The following is a 26,756-nucleotide window of genomic DNA, read 5'->3' as shown; positions in this document are numbered from 1 at the left end:
ATCCTCCTTACACACATACATCGTCTGGTATTTTGTCAACAAGTGTCTATTGAAAACCTACTTTTACTAGCAGATACATTCATCAAAAGTCTGCTCATCACACCTCTCAAAAAATTGTCATTATCAAATCTTTAATTAATAGAGCACATAAAGTTGCTCCTCCCCATTAAGCTTACAACAAGAACTTTTCACTATAAAAAAGCTAATAGAATCTAATGGTTACACCCCTAATCAAATCCAGCAGATAATTGACTCCTATGTTCTGACACTTCAGTATTCTTCAACAGACTTCAGAGTTCCAATCCCTTATGTTTCAGACATCTCAGAACCTATTGGCAGAATTTTGAAACAGTATCATCTTATTCCCACATATTTTCCTATCAACAAAATTTCTCACTTGTTGCCATTTACAAAAGACAAACTGTCACCTCTATAATTAGCTGGTATTTACCAGATACCACGTGAATGTAATTTATCGTACTTTGGACAAACAGGCCGTTCTGTGGAAAAAAGAATGAAGGGACATCAGTATTATATCGAATACATGAAACTTCATAAGTCTAGTCTAGGACAACATAGCATTGACACTGAACATAATATCCAGTGGGATAAAGCTTGTCTTCTCCACAAATGCAGGTTTAAATATGAACGCCTTTTTAAAGAAAGTTGCAAAGCCCTTTTACATTGGCCGAATTTGAATCGAAATGACTCTCTCTCTCTCTCTCCCTCTCTCCCCCCCCCAAAGTTTGGGAGATTCTTATCTTATGCAACCATCAATGAAATAGTTTTTAAGAATTATTTAATAATATTTTATTAATATTAATCTTCTGGCATGCAGCAACAATTTAATTGGTAATCCACTGACTGTTCTGTACTTTGTATTCCATTCCTTTAACTGTTACTTTCAGTATGAAATATTTGTACCTGTAATTCATTAAAGTTATTACTGTTGGTTTCATACGTGTTAAGTTATTAATTCTTCCTTTTACTCAGAATGGTGAAAGAAAACTCTTTTGAGATTTCCTTGGTGTCATCAGCTAGCTTCTCGTAATTAGTTTTGGTTTTCCTTCTTTCTTGTACTTTTTATTGTTTATGGGATTGCTGATAACCTTTTCATATATACTGTCTAAAACTTTTTTGTTTTTTGCAACATCTGCTAATCATATTGCGCATCCATCTAACTCCAACTTAATTGTCCTGACTTAATTATCAGACTGGATATACAGTCTGATAGTGCTGACTTCAAACATCCATTGACCAGCTCTCGTGCTAACAACTTTACCTCTTCAAATTCTTATTGTATGATACTGCTCTTAGCTGGTTCCTCAGATTGTCATAATCAACTAGTTTGTTATTCCTCATATACTCTTTCTTAATTAAAAATTCTGCATGTCTGTTAATCTCCCACATAAAGATTACATGATTGCTCTTTCCAGTGTCGGAGGGAGTGTAGGCTACCCTGATTACTGCACCAAGTTCTCTGATGCTATTCACCAGATCCAAAACTCTCAAAACTCGAGTCTCATCCATTACATGTTATCTCAGTTAATTTCTCTTAGCAGCTATATAATTTCACATTTCTTTTATTTCCTGTATCCTTTTTCCAATCTATGTTCACCATAATAATTAGTCATCCTGCTAATTGGCTGATGCATGCCATTTTCCTTTGTAACCTCTGGTATACAAAAGCAACCAACTATATATTTTATTATTATTATTATTACTAACAGCATCTCCATGAAGTCTATAGACTCATTGCAGGAGATACCTCTTCTTGAATCCATTCACCATCAGGGAACTTATAACCAATTCTGGCAGTCTATTCCACTCACTCACCACTCTCCATGCAAAAATCTGGTCCGCACATCCTACTAACCACACTTGTACACAACTTCCATGGATGGCCCCTAGTTCTCTGACTATTTGTCATATATTGAAAAATTGCATTAATTTCACTTGCATCAATTTTATAAAATCTCTTTAATATGAATAAGCAGAAAGGGAAATGGCCCCAGTCAAGCATTGAGAGATCACATCAAGTGGGTGGTATCATTGGAACTATCTGTAGATCCAGAATTGAGCTGTTGTGTTTGTATACAAATGCTAGAAGTATAAGAAACATGGCAGATGAAATGGTTGCAATAATTTCGTCTGTTAACCCAAAGATTGTCGTAATAAGTGAGACATGGTTGGAAGAGGATGACATCCAGACAGGAATAGAGATGGAAGGGTATGATGTGTTTTGTGAGGATAGAAAGGGTAAAAAGGGAGGGGGGGGTGAGTGCTAATGATGACAGAGAAAGAGTTATGTCCATACAAAGTAGAGATGCAAGAGGGAAATAGTGCCAGTGGTTTTGAGGTAGTATGGTGTGAGATAGAGGTGAATGGAATCAAATGCTTGGTTGGATGTTGTTATAGACCAGGAAATGTAGGTGGTGGTGGCGGTGATAATGAAATGTATAATCAAATTAGCAAAGCAAATAAGAAAAGGGTGATCATTATGGGTGATTTTAATTATGGCAATATAGACTGGAATGATGAGATAGCAATTGGAAGTAAAGAAAATGAGTTTCTTGAGTTTTGAGGGATAACTATCTCAGACAGTATGTAACAGAGGGCATGCGAGGACTAAGGGTCTTGAATTTGGTCATTTCATCAGAGGATGCAATTATAAATGAGGTGTCAAATCATCCACCAATTGGTGAGAGTGACCATGAGGTGATTACCTGGGTGGTTGCCAGCAGTACAAGGACCCCTGTGAGAAAAGGGTATATGTGGAACTACAAGGAAGTGGGGAGGGGATTATGAAGAGCTCAGGAGACAGCTTGTGGGTGTAACATGGAATGAGGAGTTAGCTTTAGCTGGAAAAGAGATCAATGCAGTTTGAGGATTTTCAAAAACTATCTAGTAGATGCAATGTCTAAATATATTCCAAGGGTGAGAAGGTTAAATAAAGTAGGTGTGAGATGGATGAATAAAGAGATTAAGCATGTGATACAGAGAAAGAGGGCATTGTGAAGGCAGCATAAGCGAAGTAGAAATAACCAATTCCATGAGGTCTACAAAGACCAGGCAAGGAGGGTGACTTGGTTGGTGAGAGTAGCTAAAGAGAGAGGTATGAACAGCAGTTAGCTAATGAAGCCAAAAAGAATCCTAAGGAGTTCTTTCAATATGTAGCCAGCAAAAGAAAGAATGATTATGGAAGGATGACATTGATTGGAGAAAATGGTATAAAGACAGCTGTTGTGGAATGTGTGGTGGAGATACTTAATGAGCAGTTCATACAGGTCTTTCAATCATGTGAATGTGACTTCATGGAGAGACTGAGAACAGTAGATGATGATGGGGAGGAGAGACTGACTGTAAGTGAGCAAGAGGTGTATGGGGAGTTGAGTAAACTAGATGTTAATAATGCTGTGCGACGTGATAATATATCGTCACGTATTCTGAAGGAATGTGCCAGGGAGTTGAAACCTGTTTTGACATGTTTTTTAATACAAGTCTTGCACTCGGTCAAGTCCCTAAGGAGTGGAAGGCGGGTAAGATTGTGTGCCACTTCATAAAGGAGGTGATCAAACTCAAGCATCAAACTATAGGCCTATCTGTGTGTCAGGTGTTGTGGTTAAGTTGTTGGAGAAGCTTGTGAGAACCAGGATCCAGAGTTGGGTTGACAACATTGGTATCATCTTTGATGGACAGCATGGATTTGCTAAAGGAGGTCATGTTTCAGTAAGCTACTTACTTATTACAATAAAGTGACTGCTTCCTTGGACAGCCTCTCTGTCCAAGGAAGCAGCCCTCGGAGTGCCTCTCTCTCTTTCAAGATACTGTTCCCACACGTATACAACTTTCTGATACCTATCTGATGCCAGTCGCTGATCCAACACAGAAGTCTGTTATCCAATCCCATCTGTTTCAATTTATTTAAGAGCTTGTCATGTGGCAGTCTATCAAAAGTCTTTGCAAAATCCAAGTACACCACTGTCTATGCATCTCCTCTGTTCAAGGTTTTTGTATTTGGGGGCAAAAAAACTCAATCACTGAAACCATTTCATCCCCTTTATTTCTGATACTTCTGGCATTTGTAAAAAAACACAACAGTTCATTTTTAGGTCTGTAGCCAAGTCCTATCCAAGCCATATGTTGGTTGTGATTTCCCCATTACACCTGCCAATTAACCTTTATCATCGCTTACCACATATACCTGCTCAGTCTCCACTTCTCCACCCACATTGCAATATACTCCATCTTCATGCACACATATTCACTGCCACTTTCAACATTCACTCTCTATGCCATGTCTCCCTGTCCACCCGAGCTTGCCGCATTTCCCTGTTTCTCTTGTATTCCTGTTCTCTCTTCCTCTCTCACACTATTACTGTTTCCACTGCCAAGCACTTCTGTCTCTTCAGTACCACTCTCCTGATTTTTCTCTTCACCTCTTCCTTCTGATCTCTGGCATGCATCACACACACTTACTTCCACACACTACACTTTCATCCAGCACACTCACTCCAGCACACTTACTCCATTTAAATGCAACCCATCACACCTGTATAATTTCATTCTTTCCTCAAAAACATGCCATTCATCCAAACCTCCACTCCCGTCTCCTCACACAGCTCCACCAGCATACAATTCATGATTTTGGCTCTCCGTCACAACTCATCATCATCATACCTGGATAACACACTGACAACCTTTTCTACTACACTGTTATCTTTCACTCTTCTCAATAGTCTCCTGTATTCGTCCTCACATCCTTCTTATGTCCAGTTAGATCATTCATCCCTACAATCACAACTAACTCTCTCACTCATTTCTTTTTCATGTCCAACACCTTATTTATCATACTCATTCTCCCACCTGGATAGCAGACCTTATGGACTCTGTCAATAACTAGCCCTCTAATTATGGAGTCTCCATATACTGCTATCCTGGAATTTCTCGTGACTTCATTTACTCTTTGTTCTTTCATTCTGTTTTCTTGCATACTTTCATTAGTTTCCACTAGATGCCTAATATCACTCAATATAATTTTCATTTCCAATATTCTGTTTCATTAAATCTTGCATTCTGAAAATTTCACTCTCTATCTCGCTACCTCTCATTCAGCCTCACTTTACGTGCTTTTCCTCATTGATACTTTCTTTCGCTCCCTTATCACTAACTTTTGCTTGTACATTATTATTATTATTATTATCAAAGACTCATCTAGGAGGTCCTTTTTATCATACACAGCTCATCATACCGTGCTTTAAACAATCTTAAATTCTCTGCAGACACCACACTCTCAGGCAAGGCATTCCAATCATTCACAACTCTGCATGAAACAAATCTGCCTCTCACTCTCCTACTCACACCCTCTTTATACAGTTTCCAGGGATGACCTCTGGTTCTCCCCTGATCTTCCACTATTTTCTGTAGAACCTCTCCAGCATTGATACTATAACAACCCCTTACTAACTTGTAGGCCTTTATCATATCTCCCCCCTCTTCCTCCTGTCCACCAAACTCTGCACGTTGCATCTTCTCAATCTTTCCTCATACTCGACATTCCAGAGGTCAGAAACTACTTTAGTCAGTCACCTCTGGACCCTTTCCAACATCTCTTCATCTTTCTGAAAACCAGGTGACCAAATCTAGGCATAATAGTCCATGTGTGGCCTAATCAAAGCCTTATACAATGGAACAAGAATCTCCCTACTTCTACAAGTCAATGTCCTCCGCATCATTCCCAGAAGCCTTTGAGTTGTCTTCACAATTTTGGCTATGTGTCCCCTAAATTTCAGATCCTTATCCACTATCATCCCCAGATCTATTATTTCCTCCACCTCCGACAATATATCCTCTCCAAGCATAAATTCTGTATCCCATTTTTGTTTTCCAAATTTTAAAACCTTACATTTCACAACATTGAACTCACATGTCCAATCACTCAATTTATTCAAGTCTTCTTGTAAGGCCACACTTCTCTACTCTTTATGATTCGTCCCAACTTTGCATCATCTACAAATAACCGAATATCTCCATCCAAATCTTCTCCAATATCATTAATATACAAGTTAAACAGCAATGGCCCTAAAACAGACCCCCCCCCCCCGAGGCACACCACTAGTAACTTTTCTTTTCCTGTATATCACTCCCCCATACACAACTTGTTGATACTTATCAGATAGCCAGTCTCCAATCCAATGCACCAAAGTATGGTGCCAAATCAATGCACCACATCTTCGCATTCTTTCACTCCTTCAGTTTCTCTAACTTTTGTTTCACTTCTGTTTTTCCCAACTTCTTCCATACCTTTCGCTTTTACATCTTTGCATTCTTTTACTACCTCAGTTTCTCTTGCTTTTGTTTCATTTCTGTTTTTCACAACTTTTTCCATAACTTTCACTTCTACATCCTTGCATTCTTTCACTCCCTCAGTTTCTGCTGTTTTCGTATCATTTCAGTTTTTCGAAACTTTCACTTCTACATTCCTGCTGAACACCTCCTGTTTGTCTATCTGAATGTTGATATACATCTCTGTAACATCTGTAACTGTAAAATCACCACCTGGATGAACAACTTTGCAAAATGATCATTCAGGAACTCAACTATTTCTTTTGATTCAGTCACCTTCCTTCCATGAGCATTGTTAAAGTTATTCTACCATAGTCATTTTTCCTGTTACTTGCTACATAATGAAAAATTTCTTTTGGATTTACTTGCATGTTTGGCTAATTCTCTCTCTTATAGTCTGATTTGGCCTTCCTTACGATACTAGTCACTCTTCTTGCTTGCACTTTGTACTGCTCATGAGTATGCCGATCACTTTTTTCTTTATATTTCCTCCACGGTTTTCTTTTTTTGCAGTTCCTGCTTTATATCCCTACTCATCCACTTAATTTCAACTTGGTTTATCCTCGTGACCTTGGCTATGCACAGTCTGATACTCCACTCTCAAGCAATCTCTGACCACTTGCCATGCACTACTGACAGTGCTGGCACTAGGGGTGCTGGTGTCCCAATGCAATTTTAAGTTGAGTGCCCCTTAATTTTTTTTTAAATGTAGTTAAAATGTAAAGGTTAAAAACTCAGAACATATAGTTTTACGTAAAATTGTGTATTTTGAAATATTATAAATTAACAATTCCTCAAAAATTGCAAAACATACAAAAATGCACATCGACTAAAATTATAGATACATAAGTTGCCGATTATTGGGCTAGGAGCTATTATAGAGATGTACAAACTAGAAAAATTGCACAATGACAACTATCATTTAATTTTTAATGGAAAAAGAAATATATAAAAAAATTAAATGTTTTAAAAGTTTACTATTATTGATTTTATTATTATTATTATTATCCAGGCCTCGATGGAGTCAAAAGTCTCATCATGGGAGGTCGTTTTTAGGAAACACAAAATTTATCATACCAATTCTTGAACCGATTGACCGTTTCTGCTCTAACCACTCTCTCAGGCAATGCATTCCATCGTTCAACCACCCTCCATGCAAAGAAACCACTCCTCATCCTCTTGATCAGAGACTCCTTTTGTAACTTCCAGGGAAGGCCCCTTGTCATCACTCCTTCCCACTGTGCAACCAAGCAAAAGAACTCCCCAATGTCCACCCTGTAACTGCCTCTCAACAGTTTGAAAGTCTCGATCACATCACCTCTCCTTCCTCCATCCATTAAACTCTGCAGTCACCATTCCCTCAGTCGATCCTTGTAACTGACATTGTAAAGTCCTGAAACTATCTTTGTTATCCACCTCTGTACCCTTTCCACAGTTAATTTATCCCCTTTAAATCTTGGGGAGCAAACCTGAGAACAATAGTCTAAGTGTGGTCTGATCAGGGTCTTATACAATGGAATGATAACTCTTTTATCTCTGCAGGTCAGCATCCTTCTCAGTATTGCAGCAATCCTCTGGGTTATCTTCACCACCTTTGCAATATGCTCCCTGAATTTCAGTATTCTATCAATCATCACCCCCCCAGATCTCTTGTCTCCCCCTACTTCCTCCAGTATAACTCCTCCAATTGATGGTTCCCAAACTTCAAGACTTTACATTTTGCTGCATTAAACTGATACCCCCATTCATTTATCCATCTGTCTAGTTTATTCAAATCCTCTTGAAGGGCTGCCACATTTGCACTATTACTGATAACCCTTCCCAGCTTCACATCATCTGCAAACAACTGAATATCCCCTTGCAATCCATTGACAATGCCATTGATATAGAGGTTGAACAATACAGGTCCCAGTACTGAGCCTTGTGTAACACCTTGTAACCTTCTGCCTCCTTGATATTGCCCCACCATACACAACACTCTGATACATCCATACAGCCAATCCTGAATCCAGTTGACTAACCTGACATCTAAACCCATGTGCTACAACTTAAATATCAGCTTATGCTGTGGCACCCTGCCTTTGCAAAATCTAAAAAAAATGGCAGTATATGCTTTTTCCACATCAACTGCTATTGTCACTTTATTATAAAAGGCAATCATATAACTAAAGCAAGAGCACCCCTTAACAAATCCATGTTGATTCTCACAAATAACATTACCCTCATCTGCCCAATGCTGTATATAGTCCCTCACTAATTTCTCCAAGACCTAAACAACTACTGATGATACACAAATTGGCCTATAATTAGACACTCAGGGGTGCACCGACCATATGTGGAATATGTGCGATGCACACAGGGACAAGGATAGTAAAGGCACCAAAGAGGAGGAAATACTTTAAAAAAGTTTTTTTAAAGTGATTTTTTTATTGGAGGGGGGGGGGATAGGGGTGCCAACTAAAGTTTTGCACACAGGCACTGGACACTATTGGCATGCTACTGGGTATAGGGGCACCAACTGAAGTTTTGCACACAGGCGCCAGACACTACTGACACGGCCCTGTAGACACTTCCAGTCTGCTACTACTCTTGTGCAGCGGCACTATCTTACCTTCCTTCCTTTTCCTTGGGTGCCTTTCCCACAGCCACACTTTTATCGAAGAGCCAGGTCAGTTCTTTAGCACATTCTCTGAAAATCCGTGGTGAAATACCATCCAGTCCCACAGCTTTACTGGTATCAAGGGTACTCAGTATTTGGAACACACTCTCCTCCTGCACCTCTAAACCTGCCCTGTCCCTCTAGTATTAAAACCATCATCTCCAGGATGAAATACTCCAATAAAGTGTTCACTGAACAATTGCACTGATGCAGAGGACTATGTCCTCTGCATCAGTCACTCTATTCCAATTTTTATTCTGCAATGTTATTCTTCCACAATCATTTCTCCTCCTACTGGCCACATAGCTAAAAAATTCCCTAGGATTTTCTTTGGATTTTAGTGCCAATCTTTTCTCATATTCGAGTTTTGCCTTCCTCATCATACTGGTTGCACTCCTAGCCTGCATCTTATATTCTTTGTGTATTTGCCTTCCACCTCTCCTCCTTATATCTCTTCCATAATCTCTTTTTCAACTGCAGGTCCTGTTTGATATTGTTTGTCATCCACTTTACACCAAATTGTATCCGCTTCTTCACTTGTTGAATACAGCTTACTATTGCTGCTAACAAATATCCTTTCACAATATCCCAAGCACTAATGATATCCTGGCCTTCCAATTCTGCCCTCCATGGAACTGCCCCTAGTTGATACCTAAGACTATTATAATCACCTGCCTTATAATTCCACATATATTCCCTTTTCTTTGATACACCTGCATGTCTATTCATCTTCCAAATCGAAACCACATGGTCATGCTCTCCAACTGGTGGGAGAGATGTCATCTCACTTATTATCAGCTCTTCTGATGCTATGACCAAATCCAAAACTCTTGAACCTCTTGTTTATTCCCTCTATTACATGTTGCCTAAGACATTTGTACCTCAAGAATTCTAGAAATTCCATCCCCTTATTACTACATGCATTTTCCTCTTTCCAGCTTATAGTGCTGTAGTTAAAATCTCCCCCTAATAATCATTCTTCTTGCACTTGCCAAGCTCAACCGCCTAAACATCTCCTGCCCCCCCCCCACCCTCTGTGCTCTCTGGTTTATAGCAACACCTCACTAAATATCCTGTCTTGGCCACTTCTTCCTCACACCATATGCTTTCAAAACAATTAGTGTCACTGCTTTCCAAAGCCTACACTCTTAGAGGACATAAATCATCACTTATCATAAGCAGTACTCCAACAACACCACCATTTTCCTTCCCTATCCTGCCAAAAAATACTGTACCCTGCTACTTCAATTCCTGTTATTATATCATCCTCCATCAACCACGTCTCAGAGATCCCAATAATCTTTGGCCAGGCCGACGCTATCAGTGCCACCAATTCATCTCCTTTATTTCGGATACTCGTGGCATTCATCCAAGATTTCACTAGCTTTTAGTTTCTCACAGATATCACCTTCTGTTGTGATCATTGACAGTATAACCAATCTTTCCTGTGAAATACTACATCTTAGATATTTTTTAATTAGTCTGAATCTTGAAAATGAACAGAAACTGAAAGTGTCAAAAATATTCAAAGAGAAATTGTTAAATTAATAAAAAGGTGTTTTAAATAATCTGTGTATATACATTGCAATAGTTTAAGTGGATCTAAAGCTGTCACTGTCCTGTGTGATGTCCTTTAGAATATTTGTATTTCATTATATGATTTAGTGGCACAAATATCATTTTCTTTGCCATCAGGCAGCACAACTTGTAAATCATCTCAGTGTTTTCTTAAAGTGTCCTCACCTATATAGCAGAGAGCAAGGATTATGAATGATATGCTGGTTGAAATGTGTGAGGAGATGGGAGTACAGTTTGTTAATGTGTGGAATGAGTTTGAGGAATGAAGTGAGCTGTATGGGTGTGATGGATCTCCTTTATTTCGGATACTCGTGGCATTCATCCAAGATTTAACTAGCTTTTAGTTTCTCACAGATATCACCTTCTGTTGTGATCATTGACAGTATAACCAATCTTTCCTGTGAAATACTACATCTTAGATATTTTTTAATTAGTCTGAATCTTCAAGGGGGGGGTGATTATGAAGAGCTCAGGAGACAGCTTGCAAGGGTAGCATGGAATGAGGAGTTAGCTGGAAAAGAGATCAATGCAGCTTGGGGGATTTTCAAAAAATATTTAGTAGATGCAATGTCTAAGTGTATACCATGGGTGAGAAGGTTAAATAAGGTAGGTGTGAGATGGATGAATAAAGAGATTAAGCATGCAATACAGATAAAGGGCATTGTGGAGGCAGCATAAGAGAAGTGGAAGTAACCAATTTCATGAGGTCTACAAAGACCAGGCAAGGAGGGTGACTTGGTTGGTGAGAGTAGCTAAAGAGAGGTATGAATAGCAGTTAGCTAATGAAGCCAAAAAGAATCCTAGGGAGTTCTTTCGATATGTAGCCAGCAAAAGAAAGAATGATTATGGAAGGATGATATTGACTAGAGAAAATGGTATAATGGCATTGAAAGTTTATTTTTTTCACTTGTTTGGACTATAATAAATTTATTTTAATCCTTTATCCAAGTGTGAGCAAACAAAGTTTGCACCTGAAAGTTCAGGACTGGGGTAAGGTGGTACAACACCGGGCAACTCATTGCAAAAGTGGAGCAAGCTAACATCATTACTATTCAGGTGCAAACTTTGTTTGCTCACACTTGGATAAAGGATTAAACTAAATTTATTATGGTATAAAGACAGCTGTTGCAGTATCTTCCATAATGAAAACCACATCTCCTTGCAGATATGTCTAATGTTATGCATTAAGGGAAGGGCCACTACCCAGACTAGTTTCAACCTTTATTGAGGTGTCTTCAGTGAGAGCCAAGTCCAAGTGGCAATACCAGGCAGAAGCATTAGCAAGGTCATCTCTACCTATAGGAGTTGCCAAATGGTGTGCCCCTTTTGATAAAGGATTAAACTAAATTTATTATAGTCTAACCAAGTGAAAAATAAACTTTCAACATCTTTCTCTAAATCCAGAGTAATTTATTAAAAAGGTGGCACATCGTTTGGCAACTCCTATAGGTAGAGATGACCTTGCTAATGCTTCTGCCTGGTATCTCTACTTGGGCCTGGCTCCCACTGAAGAGACCTCATTAAAGGTAGAAACTAGTCTGGGTAGTGCCCCTTCCCTTAATACATAACATTAGACATATCCGCAAGGAGATGCTTTCTGCATTATGGGAGATACTGAGATAGGGGTAATGTTAGCTTGCTCCACCTTTGCAACGAGTTGCCCGGTGTTGTACCATCTCACCCCAGTCCTGAAGATACTTTCAGGTGCAAACTTTGTTTGCTCACACTTGGATAAAGGATTAAACTAAATTTATTATGGTATAAAGACAGCTGTTGCAGAATGTGTAGTGGAGATATTTAATGAGCAGTTCATACAGGTCTTTCAATCATGTGAATGTGACTTCATGGAGAGATTGAGAGCAGTTGATAATGGGGAGGAGAGACTGACTGTAAGTGAGCAAGAGGTGTTTGGGGAGTTGAGTAAACTAGATGTGGGACTTGATAATATATCACCACGTATTCTGAAGGAATGTGCCAGAGAGTTGATACCTGCCTTGAGATATTTTTTTAATACGAGTCTTGCACTTGGTCAAGTTCCTAAAGAGTGGAAAGAGGGTAAGATTGTGTGCAACTTCATAAAGGAGGTGATCGAACTCAAGCATCAAACTATAGGTCTATCTGTGTGTCAGGTGTTGTGGTTAAGTTGTTGGAGAAGCTTGTGAGAACTAGGATCCAGAGTTGGGTTGACAACAATGGTATAATCTTTGATGGACAGCATGGATTTGCTAAAGGGAGGTCATGTTTTAGTAATCTACTTACTTATTACAATAAAGTGACTGCTTCCTTGGACACAGGAGAAGGATACACATTAATATACTTGGATTTCGCAAAAGCTTTTGATAGAGTACCTAATGATAAGTTGACAGTCAGTCAAACTAGTGCAGATGGGGTTGGATATTAGATTAGTGCATTGGATTGGAGACTGGCTATCTGATAGGTATTAACAAGTTGTGTATGAGGGTGCAATATCCAGGAAAAGGAAAGACACTAGTGGAGTTCCTCAGGGGTCTGTTTTAGGGCTATTACTATTTAATTTGTATATTAATGATATTGGTGAAGATTTGGATGGAGATATTCAGTTGTTTTCAGATGATGCAAAGTTGGGATGAACCATGAAGAGTAGTGAAGATGTTGTGGCCTTGCAAGAAGACTTGAATAAATTGAGTGATTGGGCACATAAATGGGGATATGAGTTGAATGTTGCAAAATATAAGGTTTTAAAATTTGTGAAACAAAGATGGGATGCAGAATTTATGCTTGGTGAGAATATATTGTTGGAGGTAGAGGAAATAAGAGATCTAGCGGTGATAGTGGATAAGGATCTAAAAGTTAGGGGACACATCACCAAAATTGTGAAGACAACACAAAGGCTTCTGGGAATGACGCGAAGGACACTGACGTGTAGAAGTAGGGAGATTCTTGTTCAGTTGTATAAGGCTTTGATTAGGCTACAGATGGACTATTGTGCCCAGATTTGGTCACCGGGTTTTCAGAAGGATGAAGAGATGTTGGAAAGGGTCCAGAGGTGACTGACTAAGGTAGTTTCTGACCTCTGGAATGTTGAGTATGAGGAATGATTGAGAAGATGTAATTTGCAGAGTCTGGTGGAGAGGAGGAAGAGGGGATAGAGACCTACAAGTTGGTAAGGGGTTGTCATAAGATTAATGGTGGAGAAGTTCTACAGAGAATAGTGGGAGATCAGGGGAGAACCAGAGGTCATCCCTGGAAACTGTATAAAGAGGGTGTGAGTAGGGGAGTGAGAGGCAGGTTTTTTTTGTGCAGAGTTGTGAATGATTGGAATGCCTTGCCTGAGAGTGTGGTGTCTGAAAGGAGTTTGAGTGTATTTAAGACACGGTATGATGAGATGTGTGTGTGTGATAAAAGGACCTCCACGATGAGTCTTTGACTCCATGAGGTCTTGGGGTAATAATAATAATAATAATAATAATATATTAGAAACTGGATAAAAATTTAAATATCTTAATGTGACTTGTCAAGAGATCAAACCTTTCGGCCAAAGAATTAATAGTGTGCACAATTGGAAGAAAGAAAAAAAAATTAACTTTCAAGTTATATTTGCAGATCAGCTGGTGCTTTGGCCAAACATTCCTAACCTGACAATCTCTTCTTACATCTGCATAATGTACTGCTTTTGAACTCAGCAGAATTTTCTAAATGTAATGCTAACATCTGTCAATCAAGTATAACATTAAAATTTTCATCCGATCTAAATTTTTTAGTAAAGTCAATTACATTATTTAACACGTTTATAGATTCACTTAAATTTGTGTTTGGATTCTGAAGCATTTTGATTCTGAAGCACTCTTGATCCTGCACAAAATGCATACCTGATTATGAACACTAAAATCCATAATCTTTAATTTTCAAAGCCAATGTTTTTGCTTCATATTTTGTGCTATTGTCAATTTGAATATTATAAATTTCCATAAAAGAATCTAAAACTTCTCCAATATTATATTTAGTAAATGAAGAGTGTCAATCCTCATTTCCTATCTAGTATCATAAAGTTTTCAGTGCAATTTTGGTGTACTTTTTCAGTATATTCCATCACTTAGTCAAAGCACTAAAGAAATTATAAATTTCTCGTATAGTGCTAAAAAAAAAAAAAATCACTGTTTCAGTATTAACTTGAACAGCATCAGCGATTACTAAATTTAGTGTGTGCTGCGCATGGGACAAAGATTGCTTGAGGGTTAATATTTGATATGGGTTTTAGTAAATATTTGTCTTAACTGGTGAATCCATGCTGCAAGTAAAAAAGAAAGTCAGCACTGTAACACGACGCCCCCAAACATGCGCCCAGCTCTATACCACACATAGTGAAAAATAACTTGCCGTTTTGAAACATGTTTTTTTTTTCCTTCTCACTTCAGTGCCCATTGAAGAAGGTGCCCTGATGCGATGCATTGCCTGCTTACCGTGTTAAGCAGGCCCTGACTACTGACATTCTTTCTTTGTAGCTTCTCAAGCTATGACACTGTTCCAAGATGACTCCTGAGTCTCTCATAATCACCAGCCTTATAATTGAACATAAACCTCTTCTTGACATAGAACTCCATGTGTTTGGCAACTTCCCAGAACAAGAAGACCACATGTTCATTCTCCCGAATCAGAGGCAGATCCAACACCTCAAACCCCCTTATCCCTTCTATAACATATTGTTTCATGTAATTATCCTTTAGTAAGTGTATAAATCCCATTTTCATCAAGCCATGCTCCTTTCCTCCCTCCAATTGATGTCCACATAGTTAAAGTCTACCATAATAATTGTTTGGCCTACATTCATTGTGATGATTTGCTGATACATGGTATCTACACCTTCCTGTGCTCCCTCCAGTCTATAGCAGCACCCAACCACATATTTTGTCCTATTTGCCTCTATCACACTAGACAGCCTCAAATGAACCATCTCTCTCAGACCTAATATCCTGTTTAACTTTTAATTTTATTGGATGTAATTCTGCAGCTATCGTCAGTAATACCCCAACTCCTGTCCTGTCCTGTTCCTTCTATTCTCCCTGAAACTATATCATTTTATTAGTATCTAGCTTACATCAGATAGCCTCAAATGAACTGTCCCTCTTGCATCTATGCCCTACTGATGTACATCTGCTCTTTTTGGTGTAGTCAAGATTTTAACTCTAACTCAAAAATGGTAGTTTTATCCATAAATCTATCATAGTCGCGGACAAATTTCTTTTTGCCAGCAAAAGTTGGTCGATTGGTAGAGCCTCTGCTACTAATGGCTCCCAAAAAAAGTTAAGCAAGTTTGAGTGTGATTAGTAGTTTGAAGAGGATCAATTGTGCGATGCTGTTGGCGCACTCTCCCTCGATGAGTCTTTGGACTCCCTGGAGGCGTCTAATAATAATAATAATAATGATTGTGCTCAACATTTATTCAAATTTCTTATCACGATTCTTGAGATTCTGTGTTAATAAGAACGGTATTAGTAGTGGTAATCATTGTAATACTGTCTGACCACAGATACAAGAACCTCAGTTGGTTTGGTGCCAAGAAGAGTCAATTCATGTTGAAGGGGGAGAAAGAAATAAGGCAATATATGAATTGGTCACCAACACACGAAATAACCTGCTTTATACGTAAAATTTTTGAACTGTTATACAAGCAAAATAGTTACCACTTTATAAACTACAATATTCATAAAAGAGAATTTAATTTTCCAATGTGTAATAATAAACAACTCATCCCACAATATGGATTGATTACCCTAATATCGGAATGATTTCTCCTACTTCTGACATGTGCAGAAGTGTCGAAGGGTCTTGCATCCGTGAGCATACAGTAATTATAACAATACAGCAAGCTATATTTATAAATGCAGAATTACTTCACTGTAATGCATTTATAAATATACTAATAGCTGTCTACAATATTGCAATTTAAAACATAAAAGGAAATTATTATTCGTAGTTTGTAACATGTTAGATAGATAGTTTGGAAAATATGATGATAGCATAAATATTTTAGGTATTTTCTTATCCTACAACCATAATTCTCTTAAGGTGTGACAAGTTAAAGATGCTAAGAAAACATCAAGCATAATACTTCAATATGTTAATTATATCCTGTATTCTTTTTGACATATCCTTTCTAGGATATGTCAAAAAGAATACAGGATCCACCTCATTTGTACCCACAGTTTATAAAATAACACCAGAAATTATGATATAAATTCAAATGCTGAAGATTGATACAGAACTGATGTTTCAGCAGGTGTTTATTAAATAATTTTTTATTCAGTTGGTAATAAAGTTTTCCAAATTGGATATATTAAAAATGTAAGAAAAATATAAATAAACAATTTCATAAATTAAAATTCACCCTCTTTATTTCTTGGATTCCATCCTCAAAGTGTATTATGATGATTTCCAGGATTTATCAGGTCACTAACTTTCATTAGCACTTATATTTCTGTTTTGCTACAACAAAACAGATGTTTGATGCCAAGATTGGCAGGATTGAAACCCAGAAGAAGACCAAGGTGTAGGTGGATTGATTCAGTCAGAAGTGCCTTAGAAGCATGAAATGTTAGATATGACAATATTGGAGTTCTCACAAGTAATAGATTGATTTGGAGGAAAATTGTTGATAGGAGATTAATAATGCTGTAAACTTAATCATGTAGTGCTATCATAATAACCTGAACACTCCTTGGGGGTACATATCAGGAAAGTGATGATGATATGACTTATATTTCTTTCTTTTGTAACATTAATATATTATCATCATCTCAAATTTTCTTTGCCATATGTGTTTACAGTCCATTTTATTTAAATGACTATATTTCCTTATGCTTAAACATTATTGAATGCTAATAATGTTTCTTTTTGGCATCCTTATTTTTAATATATTTCTGCCACTGATAGCATTCCTGCCTTCATTTTATATTCTCATGCCTAATGTATGGGGAAAACTTAAATATTCATTCATATGCACATAAGATTGTAGGTTATATAGATTATTTGCATATTTACTCACTTAACAATCTTGAAAAGCCATCCTGGCATTGTTACATTGGATTTCTTTATATCTGATACTTAATGACCACAGAAAGATTGAATGTTAGCTTGCATTTTTCTGCTCGTTTTTTCAATTAATGTAATAATTAATTTCCCTAAATTAATTATTTCATTTAATTATTACATGATTTATTTAGTGTGTTAAGGTTTCTGAAGTTAGTGCAATCCTGAAAAATTAAATATGAGTTTACAGTCAAACCATCTTAACAGATATGCATTGATCTCATATGATTTCTTTAACACTTTTTCTCTCTCTCTCTCTCTATATATATATATATATAGTGCTATATTTGGATGAATAAAAAAAAACACTTACCTGGTTGACATAGTAAGTCAATAAGTGATATTTTTAAATACTTTGTTCAAAGAGTTTTTTTTTTTTTTTTAGTGGTTAATTCTTAAACATAATATTTTATTAAGTTATGCTATGGCATCCCCCCCCCCACCTCTCCCTACATATTCATGTTTAATTATTAAATGATTACACAAATAACTAAACTTGTAATTTAATACCTTAATATAAAATTATATGCAATATTTTTGTTATCGTTATGTTTTTCTTATTATATGACCAGAAAACTATTAATTTAAAAGTGTTTGAACTTGTTCGTCATTCAGCACATTTGATCTATGGGGATACAAAGCAGCTGATAATTTAAAATAAACAAATTTGTTCCGTTTAATTGCCTGTAGTTGTGCTTCTTCTATTGTAGTTTCTGTAGTAGCTAAGGAGATCGGTGACTCGTTGCTAAGGAAGAAGAAAAGGTTTCATTTCCGGTTGCATTGTATAAATCATTTTTATTTTGAATATGCACGTTGATGATTATTTTCCATTGTCGTCTTAGACCATAATAAATTAGCAATCATTAGTACTCTTTTTTCTGTTAAGTATCTCGGACATAACAAAAAGTAAAAGTAATTCTTGTATCGTTAACATTCTAAATGTGAGCATGAGACCTCACAAGTGGCTTAGTTGTTTTTGACAGTTTAACATAGTGACGTTAAGCGCGATTCACCAGAGCTGTGTTGCTATATTTGGATTGGTAGGTCGTTCCAGAAGGTTGTGCATTTTTATTTGTTATATTTTACTAATATTAGGAATTTCTATACATGTGATAAAAATTTGAATCGGTTATGCTAATGGCAGTATTTAAATAGCGTTTGATTTGTATATACACTTCCTCCCATACATTGTATTTTTTTTTAAAAAAATAGGAATAGTAGTGTACACGCTATTCTTTAACAACATGCTAATATTTATGATAATATGATTATCAGCTCCCTTTTTTTTTCTTTCATCATAGTAAAAGTTTAGATTAGATAAATATTCACTTTTTAAAGAATATTCGTCACTAACGGTTATATTCTCACAAAGAATGCTCCTTCTGCGCAGCTTAGTACTTTCATTTTAGAATTGTATATTGATTGGAAAACTCACCATGTACGTCATCTTTCTATAATGATTGTCAAATTAAGTGTCCGCCCGACATTATTGTACATTAATACAAAGCGAATCGCTTATCAATCCATACAGATTTGACAGCACTCATAATGCTAATATCCCCCCCCCCCCCACACACACACACAAGACACTACACCAACAATCCACTCCTCAAAGCATTCGCCAGTTGTTTGTAGTGTCCTGTTTCGCATGTGAATTGTGTTAGCCATGCTAGTTTATACTGTCATTGTCATTTAGTGTATTCTGCTTTCATTCAGAAAGCGGATGAATTTCTTAAAATCCCATATAAATAAATGCAATAATATAATCCTGCCGTGGTCATGGATGTTAGTGATTGTTTATTAAAATACTAGTGGTGGTGGTGGACAGTAGATGATACGGTTGGTGGATGATGGAGACAGAGAGTGTAGGTGCCCTCTCTGGATGAGTCTTGGACTCCCTGGAGGTGTCAAATAATAACAATAACAAAATAAATTTGTTATTTTCGCACAGCACAACATTCAGATAATGCGATTTGAATAAGTTAAGAATTAATGGTTATATAATGAGCCATCTTTAAAAAATTCTAAATTGTTGCCATTTCTTGAACAAATTATTAACAGTTATTTGGTAAATGGTTGATAATGAATGCTTTCCTCAGCTATTTTTGTGCTTTACATATGGATACTATGTGCATGCATTTTATACTATATTACTTGCATGCACTTACATGCATTTAAAAAAAAAAAAGTAATCTCAAAGACAATTTTCACACTTGAAACTAACCTTTACCATGAATATATATATATATATATAGTGCATGAAATTGGAAAATGAGATTTCTTGAACTGAGAATGAGGAGAGGATTGAAATATGGCTGGTGATTGGTATACATGTAAAAAAAAAAAAAAAAAAAAAAAAGGTGACAAGAATGAGAAAAAAGTTGATCTTGGTATACAGAGGAGAATATCAGAACAGAAGATAGAGAGATTCGTGAGACCTTTGCATGAAGCTCGACAATGAGCCTCACGTGAACTACAAATACCCTGCTTCACTGTTCACAAGCTCATCCATCATAAGTTGTGTCTACATGCATACAAAGTGCAGGTGTTGCAGGAAATCAAGCAGAATGATAAGACAATGGGTAATGTTTGCAGCTGAAATTCTGGAATGTGTCGACAAGAATACAGATTTGCTTTTCGGAAGAAGCCACTTTTCATGTCAGTGGAAAAGTAAACAGGCACAATGTCAGGATATGGGAGAGTGAAAATCCTCAATTTGTCATGGAACACATGTGACAGTCCCAAAGTAAATGTCTGGTATGGTGTAATGCAAAACACTATCATTGGCCTTTTTTTTTTGTGTGTGTGTGGAAAGCAATATTTTACCTAGACTGCTGGAAAATTTCATCTTTCCACAACTAAAAAAGACTTGCAACCACACATCCTCTTTCAACATGATCGTGCCCTACCACACTGGCATTTGGAGGTACAACTCTTGACAGGATCTTCTCTCAGCAGCAGATCATACATAGAGGACTAATTCCCTGGCCACCATGATTATAGATCTTACTCCACTTGATTTTTTTCTTGTGGGGGGGGGGGGGAGGAGTATGTGAAGAACACAGTCTATGCAACTAAAGTGGACAGCCTAGATTGCATTTCTGCTGACGTCCTCCATCATCCCAACATGCTTCAGAGAACCTGATTGTTTGTGCTACTAAAGGAGTATTCATGTAAGTATACTGTTTTTTTTTTTACGAAAACTTGGTGAGTGTTCCTTTTCATTTGTATGATTTTGACACCATGATCCATACACTTTAGTAGTAGTAAAACATTGAAACTAGGGAGGTCCAGTGTGGACACCCTGTATATCTCGTCTCACTAAATATTTAAAATCTGTACTAACCTCTCACCAAATGGCTTCAAAGCTATTATCATTATTTCTTTCTTCAATTTCCACATCGAGAGGACACAACTATTCTGAAATCATCAGTAATAATACCCTATCTCCTCTTTTATCTTTTCTGTTATTTAAAAATATTCTTATACAGATAAAAATTTTAAATTTTCCCAGTATGTTGAAAGTTTATTTTTCACTAGGTTAGACTATAATAAATTTAGTTTAATCCTTTATCCCAGTGAGAGCAAACAAAGTTTGCACCTGCAAATATCTTCAGGGAAAAATCAACGGAAAAATCAAAAAATATGGCCTTTAAAGGACAAGATCCAGCAAGAACTAAAATAGTATTAGATAACAAGATCTTAGAACAGGTGAATTCATTTAACTACCTAGGATGTATGATCACTTATGAAAATGAAAAAGATATAAACATAAAAATTGCAAAATATTTAAAATTAACAGGAGTAATTAACTCTATATTTAAACCAAACCTAGTTCAAAAACAAACCAGGCTAAAAGTATACAATACATTAGCCCTACCGGTCTTAATGTATGGAAGCGAAATCTGGACAATAAAACAAAAAGACAAACAAAGATTAACAACAGCAGAAATGAAGTTTATGAGAAAAACTGCAAAGTATACCCTATTTGATCACAAAAGAAACGAAGATATTATGAAAGAATTAAACCAAGAACCAGTAATTGAAAAAATTAAAAAATATAAACATAGATGGATGGAACACATTCAAAGAATGAAAACAGAAAGATTACCAAAACAAGCCTTAAAGTACAAGCCATTAGGAAAAAGAAAACCAGGACGTCCTCTTAAACGATGACTTCTAAGGCCGGAACAGGCCATACTAGGCCTAAATCCTTGATACGTATGATGATGATTATTATATTTTGTCATTTCCATTTTCGTTTTCCCTTTTCCATTCCAGGGTCGTTTCCCATAGATTCAATCCGATTATCTTTTTCTGTCAGCTTACAAGTATGGTTATGTTCTCCATGTCAGGGGACTAGCCTGACGATGGAATAGTTCAGTGGTAGGGCTGCTACCTTAAGGCTTCTGAACTGGCCTTTTTCCGGATTTAAACCCATAGGAGGAATAGGGTATATTGAAGGGGAAAGGGTAGACATTTACTACCAACACTCCTATCCCAGTATCTCCCATAATGCAAAACATATCTCCTTGTGGATATGTATACTGTTATGCATTAAGGGATTGGTCACTACCCAGACTAGTTTTGACCTTTATTGAGGTCTCTTCACTGGGAACCAGGCCCAGAGTTGGAGATACATCTTTCTCTAAATCCAGAGTAATTTAATAAAAAAAGGTGGCAAACCTTTTGGCAACTCCTATAGGTAAAGATGACCTTGCTACTGCTTCTGCCTGGTATCTCCAACTCTGGGCCTGGCTCCCACTGAAGATACCTCAATAAAGGTCGAAACTAGTCTGGGTAGTGGCCAATCCCTTAATGCATAACAGTATACATATCTGCAAGGCGATGTGTTTTGCATTATGGGAGATACTGGGATAGGAGTGTTGGTAGCTTGCTCCACCTTTGCTACGAGTTGCCTTGGTGTTGTCTTACTTACCCAGGTAAGATAGTACAACACTATATTCAGTCCTGAAGATATTTGCAGGTGCAAACTTTGTTTGCTCTCACTGGGATAAAGGATTAAACTAAATTTATTATTTTCCCAGTATGGTTGGCTGAATAGTTAGCATACCCAGTTTGCAACCAACAAGCTGAGAATTTGAATACTAACATGGGCATGAATATTTGTGAATGTTTTTAGATGGGAAGTGAATATAATCACCTGGTGTGAGACCACCATCCTACTTATTATAAGCCTGAAAAGGCTTGGGAAAAAAGTTCCCTATTTGGTCAGAGTAGATTTCAGATTATGCTAATTAAAAAACTCTTAGCCCGCGTACAGTATTAAATGTACTACAGGTTTTCTTGGGTCACATAAAAAAAAATCTGAGATTATTTTATGGAATTTACCACTTGTTAGCTTTCCCTTTAACCACCTTACCGGGTCATTATGGATCAAATACGCATTCTCAAAAGCTTCGTGTCCATCATATATTTCCATGTAATATCAATGGTATTACAATTTTAATATGCACTTCACATCCATGGCAACTTGGATGTATATATACGTCCTGGCTGGTAGCATGGTTAGTAAATATGGTTGCCTCGCATCACCAACAATTTTGGAAACTTATATTATGAACCCCATCAGTCCTAAAATCAAGATCTTGCCATGCTCATAGAAGGGCAGTAATTAGTACTGTCATGTTATGCCATTTAGTACTCAGGCCTCTGATGTTTCATCTTCAGGGAAGTTAAATAAATTTGCTAATTATTATTCATGGATATTTGTTTCTTTTCATTTATATTTCTGTTTTAGTAGCATAGGGAAAGTTGGAAGACTGGTTGTAGCTGGTTTAGCAGAACAGTGTGGCAGTGAAAACAGCTATAGAAGAGACATAAAAAATATTTTAAAAAAAATGGAACATTTCTGAAAAAGCTGGTGGGAATTTGTAAGACATCTTACAGATTGCCCTTCGTCTGTATGGTGTCAAGCATTTTTATGGAGGTTTTACTGTACCCCAGATGCGAGAATAGTATTTCAAATTGGTATACAGGAAAGTATAAGCATTAGGAATACAGGTAAGAATGGATGCCAGCTTAAATCCTGAATTTTGAACTAAAGATTGTAGGTTCTGTATCATACTGGTGGGAGTCACTGGGTACGTATTCAACAAGGTATGATAGTGGACAGGAAAGCAGATGTTCAGGAGGCATATTCACAATGATTGTAAAGGGAGCACATAGGTATAAACACTGTTGAATATGTTATTTTTCTTTCTAAAGACTTGATCTGATCACATCTATATATACAAGTCTGGTAAGATATCAAAATTATGGAATGTTGAATATGAGTAGTACAAATTGCAAAATTTTTAAAATAGGCAGAAAGGGAGAGATATGATAGCATATAAACTGAAGAGATTTTTCATGCGAGATGTAAGCGAGATTTTTCAATATATGGTAGGATGGAAAGAGTAAGAAGATTTCCTTGTAAGTTGAGAAAGAGTGTTGTAGTTAGGCATAGAAATATGGGTCAGATTTTTCTCATGGTGAATAAGTGGAATATGTTTCCTGAAGAAGTGTTGAGTAAACAGTCAGTGAATGACAGGTATCTGTAAGATAGGGTAGACCTCTTCCGATGAGTTCTTAAGACTGCATGGAGATGCCTATTTAATAATAGTTTGGTTGATGCTTAAACTTACAAAAAGATGAAAAAATTCATCTTTATAATATAAGCCAGAAGTTAAAGTGAAGACGTGAAACTTCAAGATTTTTCAAAATTATTAGTAGTATACAGAATATAATCCTCAGCATAAGCTGCATCAGTACACATCACTAGACTGAAGAATGAATGCATTACGAGGATGGTCTGAAAAGTTCTTGGCCTCAACCATAGATGGCAACACTATTGGCACGATTTTTTTTTTTTTAAGTTGGTACATCTGTCATAAACATCCATGTGAAATTGCAAGTCATTCTATCAAGTGGTTTGTTTTATATAGCTGTCTGAAGCAAAAGTGTCGCCTGTATCCCTTGAAACAGATAAAATTGAGTATTGTGCAGTTATAAAATTCTTTGTAAAAGAATGTTTAACGCCAACAGATTTTCATTCGAAGTTCATAAAAGTTTATGGGCACTCTTCTCTTTTGTTTTCAACAGTTAAGAAATGGGCTGCCGAGTTTAAATGTGGCTGTGCCAGCCTTGAAGATGATCCACTTGAAGGACATCAAAAAGTGTAACACCACCAGAAATCATTGATCAAGTGCACGATGTGGTTGGCGAGTCAAAGTGCTGAGACTATGTATTTCAAAAGAACATGTATATGCATGAAGAATTGCAAATGAAAAAGCTTTGTGCAAGATGGGAGCCACGCTTGCTCAAAGTAGATCAAAAATTCACTTGCATGAAAATCTGTGAACAGTGGTTGGAGCGTTTTAACAAGAATAAAACTGATTTTTTGCTTCGATTTATTACTGTGGATGAGACCTGGTTTCACCATTACACACCAGAATTCAAACAGCAGTCAAAAGAGTGGACAGAAGCCAGTTGTTCAGCGCTAAAGACAAAGTCGGTTCCATCAGCAGGAAAGGTCATGGCATCAGTGTTTGGGATGCTAAAGGCATTTTGTTTATTAATTATCTTGAAAAGGGTAAAACAATAACCAGGGAATATTATTCCTATTTTTTTTACCAGACTAGATGAAAAAATTTGTGAGAAAAGACCCAGTTTGCAGAAGGAAAAAATCATCTTTCATCAGGACAATGCACCTTCCCTTTGTGGGTAGGTGTTTTGGCAATGGGAAAATTAAGGGATCTACATTATGAATTGTTGGAACATCAACCCTATTTTCTCCATGATTTGGCTCCCTCTGACTTCTATCTCTTCCCAAAACTAAAATTCTTCCTCGCTGGTCAGCATTTTTCTTCAAATCAAGAGGTGATTGCAGCTATAGAGGGGTATTTTGCAGATCTTACTGAGAACCACTACAGGGACGGGATAATTGTGCTGGAGCATCGCTAGAATAAATGTATTATTCTTAAGGGAAATTATGTTGAAAAATAAAAATAATCTTGAAATTATAAATTCGTTTTTTCATTGTTAGGCCGAGAACTTTTTAGACCACCCTAGTATATGGATTCAAAGTCCATATAATTCCTTAATTAGTCATAAAACCTTCAAAGTATTTTTCTGGTCTAGGCTCTCATGGAATAAACCAAATATGATGACAGCCTGATAACATTTCATGATAGTTGTATCAGGAGAGCATGAGCAAGGGAATGAAGAATAGGTTTTTTTTTTTCTGTGGAGAGTGGTAAGTGGTTGAAATGCATTTCTCAAGAGTTAGAGACACAAATGTATTTGTCATGGTATGACGTGCTGTGTGTGTGTGTGTGATAGTGGAACCTCCTGCAATGAGTCTTTTGACTTCATGGAGGCCTGATATTAATAATAATACACCAGAATGTATGACTTTATATTTCTAACATTGAACTAATAGCCATGTTCATCACATGCCTGCAGTTCCAGATTATTTGAGTCACCCTGCAATCACTGCATATCAGTAAATAGCTCTGCTCCTAAATTATATATTTAGTTTAATCCTTTATCCAAGTTTCAGCAAACAAATTTTGCTCCTGAAGTATCTTCAGGACTGGGGAAACTCGTGGCGCAAACTTTGTTTGCTTACACTTGATAAAGGATTAAAGTAAATATATAATTTATAGTCTAACCAAGTCAAAAAAAACTTCCAACATCTTTCTCTAATCCATAGTAATTTAATAATAAGGTGTGACACCTTTTGGCATATGGAAATATGACTTCTGCATTGCTTCAACCTTGGTATCACCTCTTGGTCTGGCTTCCACTGAAGAGACCTCAATAAAGGTCAAAACCGGTCTAGGTAGTGACCCTTCCCATAATGTATAGTGTTGCACATGTCTGCAAGGAGATGTGCTTTGCATTATGTGGAATACTAAGGAAAGTGATCAGAACTCGGTCCACCTTTGCCACGAGTTGTCCCAGTCTAGATGTGCTTTGCATCACATGCCTGCAGTTCAAGATTATTTGAGTCATCCTGCAATCACTGCATATCAGTAAATAGCTCTGCTCCTAAATTATATATTTAGTTTAATCCTTTATCCAAGTTTAAGCAAACAAATTTTGC

At 36.9% G+C, this 26,756-nt stretch overlaps 2 protein-coding genes across 5 annotated transcripts in view; one reads left to right on the top strand and one right to left on the bottom strand.

Moving 5' to 3' along the window:
* The window catches only part of LOC150108341 (dynein regulatory complex subunit 11-like), a 455,807-nt gene extending 436,612 nt beyond the window's left edge, over window positions 1-19,195 (bottom strand). For all 3 annotated transcript variants that reach the window (XM_090390703.1, XM_090390704.1, XM_090390705.1), the window contains exon 1: window positions 19,083-19,195. The gene's annotated coding sequence lies outside the window, so the exon portion shown is untranslated. The remainder of the gene's footprint in view (window positions 1-19,082) is intronic.
* Window positions 18,595-26,756, top strand: part of LOC150108340 (B-cell receptor-associated protein 31-like) — a 120,641-nt gene continuing 112,479 nt past the window's right edge. The window contains exon 1 of one of the 2 annotated variants that reach the window (XM_090390706.1): window positions 18,595-18,704. The gene's annotated coding sequence lies outside the window, so the exon portion shown is untranslated. The remainder of the gene's footprint in view (window positions 18,705-26,756) is intronic. The other variant, XM_090390708.1, reaches the window with a different exon arrangement.

Source organism: Typopeltis vanoorti, chromosome 3 (genome assembly GCF_054136105.1).
Source record: "Typopeltis vanoorti isolate ZY-2024b chromosome 3, IOZ_Tvanoo_1.0, whole genome shotgun sequence".
Classification (NCBI taxonomy): Eukaryota; Metazoa; Arthropoda; class Arachnida; order Uropygi; family Thelyphonidae; genus Typopeltis; species Typopeltis vanoorti.
The sequence above is the reverse complement of the archived record's forward strand: the minus strand, read 5'-3'. Positions and strand labels throughout refer to the sequence as shown.